This window comes from Adiantum capillus-veneris, chromosome 6 (genome assembly GCF_014529385.1).
Source record: "Adiantum capillus-veneris isolate H3 chromosome 6, ASM1452938v2, whole genome shotgun sequence".
NCBI lineage: Eukaryota > Viridiplantae > Streptophyta > Polypodiopsida > Polypodiales > Pteridaceae > Adiantum > Adiantum capillus-veneris.
This window is the reverse complement of record NC_140936.1, coordinates 155,214,988-155,223,860: the sequence shown is the minus strand read 5'-3', so window position 1 is coordinate 155,223,860 and position 8,873 is coordinate 155,214,988. Positions and strand designations below refer to the sequence as shown.

General features: G+C 41.8%; 1 pseudogene; it reads right to left on the bottom strand.

Moving 5' to 3' along the window:
• Window positions 1-272: 272 nt before the first annotated feature.
• On the bottom strand, window positions 273-1,882 carry LOC147456541 (uncharacterized; annotated as a pseudogene).
• Between the last annotated feature and the right edge of the window lie 6,991 nt (window positions 1,883-8,873).

Sequence of the window (8,873 nt, the reverse complement as noted above, 5' to 3'; positions counted from 1 at the left end):
ACAACAATGATAGAACTCACACACTCTCTCTCTCTATCAATCTGTCTCTCTTTAGTTTCTTGATTTTGTCTCTCTTTCTCTCACTTGTCTATCTCTACCCCCCCCTCTCTCTCTCCTCCCCCCACAAACTCTCTCTCTCTCTCTCTCTCTCTGTGTGTGTGTGTGTCACCTCTCTCTCTCTCTCTCTCTCTCTCTCTCTCTCTCTCTCTCTCTCTCTCTCTCTCTCATCACACATTCACGAATTGCATATCAAAAGACAACAATGATAGAATTCACTTTGTTGAAAAGTCAAAACAAATATCATCATTTGCACAACTCAGGTAAATGTGATAGCCCAACAAATGCTAGATAATTACAATAGTCTTTTTGCACTCAGTAAAGTTTTGAGCTCTTTATCAGCCGATGAATGAACATGTTGTTGTTTATGTCCATTCCAAACACTCTCAAGTAGACATAATACAAGTGTTTGCAAGCCACATAGGTCATTCCTTCCCTTGACCTCCTTTGGAAGTCTCTACAAGTACAACTAGGATTCCTAGCTACTGTGACTCAATATTTCTCACCACGTAACTTCGAGTTTGGTGTTACTACAATGAAGACTTCATGCTTACTGATCTTTACCATTTCCACTTGTTCGATGACCATTTCTAGTCCTAAAGCACTGTCGATCCTTTTCAATGCCTCTTCAGAAACACCTATCCTATACCTGCCCACACGTCTTTGCCCTTGCACTTCCATAGTTTCTGTTGCGATATGAAACCCCGCTAGCTGCAAAGACTTTACTTCCAGCGCTGTTAAGTTCGTGCCCTGTGCCACTGGCCACTCAAGTGGAGGTCTTGGAGGCCGCATCACAATGTATGGACATACATCCCACACATGTTTGACATCATCACTACAAAACCATACCCATGTCTCATTGTTACGCCCCTCCCAGTTGCATTTCCCCCAAAAACTTGGTGCCGTTGTTCCCTCTTTGCATAAATTCACCTTTTTCTTGCACTTTCCTCCTTTGATTTTTCCTTGGCAAGTGAACTTAGACCCCGGTTTGCACCTGCGAATTGCCCACATGGTGTCATTTATGTCAACCTTGATGGCCCTAATTGTCACCCCGTCATTCTCCTCGTCCATAGAATGATCTTGGATTACCTGTGATGCATCTCCAAATGACAACTTTCGAGCCTTTCTTTGTTGAGCAACATTTTGAGTGACATACTCTGGCCTGTGTGAACTATTTACCTCCTCGCCTATAACATTGCCGAATGTCTTGCGTCGCCTTGTCATTGTAACCCAGTCTCCAAAAAACTCTAGCACCTTTGGAAGATCAGTTCCTCCAATTGCATCGTTCACAACACGACTACTCTGTGATGGAGTAGGTGTGTGAAATTATCGTGAAGCTGCCCTGTCTCTTATCTTGCTTATGCTTGGTCCGCTTCCTATATACTTACCCTCTGTATATGCCATTCTTTTGGATTGTTGAAGAAGAGTGTTCCCAATATCCGAAACTGTTGCATCGTACAAAGAAATTTTAGGCTTGTGACCTTCACCTGCTAGCCATGAAGCGTGACGTGACTCTGAGAGATTTGTTCGAGGGACGACCTCGATGCAATAGTCATCTAAAGCCTACAAAAAAATAAATTAATATATTTCATTGATATCATGAAGGGTCTAATTAAATGGACATCCTACAACCTATTCTAGAATAAATTTGAAAACTTACACCAACAATTTCCTTCGTCCAATGAGGGTACCTCACATGCCACCAACTCAACCAACACTCCATTGGGCCTAGATTCCCATCTATCACCTTTCCTGTTGCCCACCAAGCTCGAATGAACCGATATTGGGCCTCTACATCTTCACTGCTTTGCGCGCACTGCCACATTCGACACAGTCGCTTGTGCTCGTCTTGAAATGCATTGAGAACATATTTTGTGGTGTGGATCCCTAGACTTTGTTTCCAATGGAAAAGGCATGATCTCTCCCTACCTTTCATCACCATATCCGAACCTCCATTGAAAATTGTGCGCACCGCATTCCAGTTTGCTTGGGCTTCATCTTCCATAAAGCCATCAAAATCTGGTAGGGGCACCCCATTGTGCTCTAGCACGTTGATCATTTGTTGCCAAAATATCATATGTGTTGTAGTGTCGCCTTCTTTCATCTCACATATGGCAATTTTCATTAATTCTTGGACACTGAACATCAACACAAATCCACATTAACATTTAAGTATGTGTCAATATGTGTTGAGTATTGAACATAAAATTAAAAGAATTAAATTAAAACTTGCCTCGGATTGTAAACACGTGCTGCCATGGTTGTCCATCCTTCTACCCGTCGTGTAACTTTTTAATGGCCTAAAAACTTGTGTAGCGGAAATTAGCATGAACATAGTGGGCATTTCATTAGAATAGATTCCTAATGAGAATTACAAGAGTGCTTGGGTGGAGAGAGCAACAAAAAGCATAACACCTAGTTAGATAGCATGAACAATACTTTCAAAAGAGAGAGAAATTAAGCTATTGACAACAGTCGAGAACCGGATTTGCATGGAGCCGGTCCCCCCTCCAAAAGGCTTCGTATTATGGTTTCTCCCATCAAGAGAGACATTGTACAATACAATTCTTTGTGTTCCTTCAAGACTAGCTAGTGCAATGAAGATGAAAGCTTCATGCACTAAGCAAAACACTTAGCAAACACAACTTAAATTATCCCCGGTCTCAGACCCAAGACCTCACACACCTTCGAAGATGGTGAGAGCTAGCAGGGTATGAGAGTAGATTGAGAGGAAGAAGGAGTATCTTACGAGAAAGATGTACATCTCCTCACATAATCACTCATATTAGCATAGCTTAGCTTAGTAATTAGCTTGGTAGAGGAGATGAGAATGCATTGAAGCTTGGCTCTTGGTTGGATTCGCATCCACATGCCAAGAGTGTGTCGATGTAGGCTTCTATCTCACAAGCTTGGAGAAGGTGATGAGCTCTCCATTAAAGCTTGGGAAGAGATAGTCTTCTCTTTCTTCACACATGAGATTGTGTGAGTGTGTGTGTGATAATGCCTTGCAAAAATCAGCCCCCTCTCTCTCTTGGGCGAGCCCTCTTGCTATTTGCTCTTGCTCAACCCTCATTGGCCCTCCCCAAGTCAAGCCAATGACTATTAAGCAGCATAAGTGATAGCCTTCTGACATGTGTCCCCCTTTCACCTTTTGTGAGAGCTTTATGTTAATTAATAATTCAATTAAACTCTCATTGGAACCCTTTGCCTCCTGTCCAATAGGAATCAGGCAAGCCATTGGGCTGCTGAATGCTCATTGGACCCCTTGGGAGACTGTCCAATAGTCATCTAGGAGACTTAATTTTCATTGGTTCTTTTATTAAGTGTTTTTAAATTAGTTAAACTAGATTTACTATAGCCTAATTCTCATTGGTCCACCTCCAAGGCCATCCAATAGCAATTGGGCACACCTTGTGGGCATATGGGCTAGGGAGCTGACATGTGTCCCTAATTCCCTTTGTGTAAAGGGAGCCTGTGTGTGTGTGTGTGTGTGTGTGTGTGTGTGTGTGACTTTCTCTCTCATCACCTACTCCCAAGGCTCGCCCCCTCCTATGTAGGGATTTGAAAAGACTTTTTGGTCACACACAAAGCATCCAATTTCCCCTAGGGTTGACCTTTGGACACAACCTTTGAATTTTGGAACCTTAGCATTTTGGAAGTCTTAATGGGCTGAACCTTAGGGTCTTTTTAGCCCATTGTTGCACATGGCTCTTTTGCAGATGGCCCCCCCTTTGGATCCCTATTTTCCCTCCTTTGGATCCCTACTGTGGCCGGTCTGCTAGCTTAACCAATATTCTAGCTTTTTCTCCCCTGGCACTTCCCCACATTAAATGATCAGTTTAATAAGAGAAAATCATTTAGGAGAATTAGATATTGATTATTATGACACGTCGAACGTGATCAAAGAAAACCCACACCCTTTTTAGATCTCCATTTCCATTTCTTTGCATTCTATTGACAAGATCTATGCCTAAGCCAGGACCTGTTGTCGACATCTTGAATACAAAACATCTATCCTCCTCTCTATTAGATTGACCTGGAAAAAGCATTCCGTGGATAAACACAAATGTCAAGTGTCTCTTTAAGTCAATTATCAATGACTCCTCTCCACGAGCACTCGACTCCCCACGAAATTTATGCACCCAATTCTTAATTCTGCGGAGAACATCATGAAAGTTTAGAAATATATAAGACTTTAAGTTTATAAAGTATATTAAAATGCATTTCCCATACCTTTGGCTTTTAACAAGAGGAAATATTTCTTGAAGTAGCACTGACAACTCTACTTGTCCAAGCAACGTGCATTCACCTGAAGAAGGTTGAAGGACAGATTGGGAAATAAGCTTAACCACCTCCATTTGGATTTTTCTTGGCCCACCTTGGATGCCAAGCGAATCAACGGCCTCAGCCACCAAAGACTTCACCCTTGCAATGGTACTTTTGGATGACCCTAGTTTGACATCATGGTCATGGAAGCCTTGGTGCACCATGGCTCAAGAATAGCGTTTGTCGGTTGGCATTATTTAGTAAACTTGGCAGTTGTCGCAGGTTTTTCGAATAGCAGGCACATGCTGACAATAGAAGCACTTCAAGGTTCCATACTTTTGCAAGTCACCATTTAGCATTGGTCTCTCAATTAGTTTACCTGTTATTCCATGCCTACAATTGTGATTTTGTCACTCTTTCCTTGTACATAAAAGAAAAGAATAAGGAATACCTGTCCAAGACGACCGGTTGGGTATTCCTGTAGATAACACTTGTGAGCACTCTGCAAACACACATTCGAAATCACCTTCGCAATAGCTTTTCCTTATAGTTGCTGGAAATTTGATGTTTGTGGTTGTTGGTTTGGTCCACACATGACCATCCACTGATTGCTCCATTCCATCCATCGCTGACCTCTCGATATTAGGCTGAGGTGGAAATTCAAACACCATGTTTCCATTGTAGCTTGATGGAATTTCTTCCACCCACTCCCATTCCGATGATGCGATCAAGGTCTTTAGCTTCGAAGATCTCATAGTGGGATGTAACGCTAGCTCCACTATGCTAAAGGAATCACCGATCGAAGCCCGGTCCTTCTCACATCCCTCTTGTAGTGGGGAGTCTAGGTCGATCACCCCATTTTTGGGTGTTTTGTTGGTGGGGTCAAAGTGAAAGTCTTCTTTCTCTTCATCAGAAGAAAGCAACAGTATGTCGGCAGATTGTAGTGTTGTAGTAGGTTTCACAGGGGAATCCAAGAATGCAACATACTCTGTGGAAACTTTAGCATCCAAATCATAAAGAGGAGAGCTATTACCTTTACTTGCATTCTGCAAAGGAAATGTTAACGGTTCACCTTCAACAGATTTTGCTAGGGCAAACACATTATAACTAGCTAGTGCATTTATGTCAGCTCCATATAGAACCAACAAAGATCCTTCCGATGATAGGTGGTGTGGTTTGCCAACCCCCACACCACCTACATGAACGATGAAATGAGAGCTTTCCATAGAGAGAGAGAGAGAGAGAGAGAGAGAGAGAGAGAGAGAGAGAGAGAGAGAGAGAGATGGAGGTGGGAGGAATGTGTTGGCAAAGTGAGGGACAGGAGGAGAGGATGAGAAGGGGAGATAGAGGAGAGAGTGAGAGATAGTAGTGAAGGTGCCCTGAGCACATGATGTAGGTAGAGTGGACAAAGGTATGTGGATGTAGTGAAGGGAGGGGCAGCTGGAGGGAAAGATGATAGAGAAATGGGGTAGAGTAGATAGAGGATTTTATAGATAGTCAAGAGAGAGAGAGAGGTTGGAGGAGAGAATTGAGGTAGAGTGGATAGAGGTTTGTATAGATAGTTAAGGGAGGGAGAGGTTGGAGTAGAAATGAGGGATGGTGAGTGATGCTAAGTAGAGAGGTAGAGGAGTAGAGATGGTGAGTGATGGTAAGTAGAGAGGTAGAGGAGGAGAGATAACTAAAAGATGGAAAAAAATGGTAAGCTGGATTGAGCCATCTCTTTATATAACTCCTTGATACAAGTGAAATGTTGAGAGTAGGGAGGGTGAAATGGTTACACAGAAGAAAAAAAGGAGTCACTAGCGATGTCGCTATTGCCTCCTCAATTTTTTATATTAAAAGCAATACTCCCTAGATCTTTAAAGTCTCTTTCTATAGTTTCATACCACGTTAAAACTCTGTTCTTCTTCTATATATATATCTCTCTCTCTCACACACACACACGCTTTTCTTTTTTGTTAATATCTCTCTCTCTCTCACACACACACACATACACATACTGAATGTACGGTATCTTTTTGATGCAACCTTCCCTCATCTTGCAATCTTGCTGGGTTGTAGCTTCCATTAAACACGTCAAAACTTTGGAAGGATTGCACGCTCATTGATGCTGCACATTGATGTTGCTCCAAGGTTGTGGTGGTACTATTGCAAAACATGGAGCTTTCTGAGTCGAGGCTGCAATGGGTAAGAACCTACGTTCCCTAAAAGATGGTCAAAGATGGTAAAAATTGTAGGTTTTCATAAGAAGGTCGAAAGTCTATCAATACAAGATGATAAAACTAGAATTTGAGTTGATTATGTAGGCTTTGAAGATGAATTGCTTCATTAATTTTAGACATGATTTCCTTTTTGTGAGGTAATTTAACTACAGGCTAAGCTCTCAAAAACCGATCTCAATTGTCAAAAGGGAATAAAGAGTAGAAAATCTTGAACAATCCAACCAAAATAGATACAAGGGTATTTTGGTAAATTTTCCAATAAATTAAAATTAAACAACCATCGTATTGTCCTCCTATCAAGCACATACAAATTGGGAAATAAGCACAATATCTTTTAAGCACGTGGTAGCAACAAGTAGAGGCCACAACTTGTAAGGAGACACATGTGGTTGACTTTTGAATCATGGAAATTCGCTTTAGAATTCAAGGGAGATGCTACAGATAGCTCAGTGCTAGCTGCGGAGTTCTCATGTTGCTTGTGGCGGGTAAGACTGCGGGTTCAACTATCACAAGGAGATCAAATGCAGTGAAATTGTTGATGGGGAGGTAGGGCGGATGAGCGCTAGAATGCAAGTTGTACCTGGCATCATGCAAGTTGAGAGTGCTCACATGCTAAGGCCACGATGGTGCACTTTGAAGTAGAACCTTTGAGTAGCCAGGATGGTCAACTTTTGAAGTTGCTTGAAACCAAGTGTTGAACCAAAAAAAAGGAGCAATAGCAATATCGCTATTGCTACCTTTTTTTTGTGGCTATTTTTAAGTCAAAAATAAAGGGAGCAATAGTGATATCGCTATTGCTCCCTACGTTTTTATATGCCTTCTGTGACTACGCAGCCCTCGACGCGCCTACGCAGGCATCAACTCCCAAGAAAGCGCCCACCAGCTCGTCTACTCGTACGCCCAAGTAAGCTCTCTCTCTCTCTCTCTCTCTCTCTCTCTCTCTCTCTCTCTCTCTCTCTCTCTCTCTCTCTCTCTCTCTCTCTCTCTCTCTCTCTCTCTCTCTCTCTCTCTCTCTCTCTCTCTCTCTCTCTCTCTCTCTCTCTCACCGGCAAGCGGTCAAGGAAGCTGCACCACCCCTCGCGATTCCTGTCTTCGAGCTGCACCACCCTAGCGATTCCAATACCTGTAGAAGGTTGAAGGATAATTTCCAAATACTGGTTTCCAAATAGCGATAATTTCCAAAGGTTGAAGGATAATTTCCAAATACTCGTTTCCAAATAGCGATAATTTCCAAATACTAGTTTCCAATATCCTCTTCAGTAGCAATAATTTCCAAATACTGGTTTTCTGCATTTTACGCCCAATTCCTCAATATTTACAGCCCCTTTTTTGATTGTGCGATATGTTTGATATGTCTGCATCAATATCGATATGTCTTTAGAAGCCCCGCTCCATAAATATCGATATGTCTGCAACGTCCCTTTTGACCATAGTTCAAACTTTCAGGTTGGACATAGTTCAAACTTTCAGACTTCTCTTGTATTTATTTTCCTTCATGAACACTTTCTATGTCGAGCAACTTGCTCTTAATATCTTGTGCAGGTACATAAGATGACATGTTCTAAGGTCTTAGTAAATAGAAACTTTGATAAATGTTGTGTATGCTCGAGATATATTTGTTTTTCACCCCTTTGGTTCGACGCACTTCAATTTCTATGTCTTACAGAGAAACTTGGGGGCCTTTGGCATCTAGAATCTGGGTCTTGATATTAAGAGGTGTATCATAGCTCTATATGTAGTGCTCTAAGCTAGTTTGAAAAGCTCATCTGATACCTTTGATGGTGTTGATTTCTTTTGTGGTGGGTTGGAAATTGGCAGTCTGACATAATTTATGGAATTATGCATGTATGGGCACATGTATGCAGAGATTTTACTCGTGGAAGGTGTGCTAGGCAAGCTGAGGAATGCCGATATGTTCACCATATTCCTGGAAGTGGTGATGGTGATTATGCTATTGTAAGACAGATTCCATGTGATAATGCTCTTAAGTGTGTCGACAGTTTTTTTTTCATATTTTTGACGTACTTTTGGCGACCAATTTCTTCAGGTTTGCCAAGATTATCTTCGTGGAAAATGTCAAAGAGCTTCATGCTGATACTTTCATGCTCCAAATCATTTAAGAACACAGATTAAAGATGTATACCCCTTGTGAAATGTCTCCTTATGTATACCCCTCATGACCAGAGTGTGCTGATCTAGATCGATGCTTGCTGTTGTTTGAATTTGCAGCAAAGCATGTTCGCCTTTATTGTGTGTGTGTGTGTTTTATATGTGTGTCTCTCTCTCCCCTCTCTACAGTATAAAAAGAGGAGTAAAGATTGAGAGGAC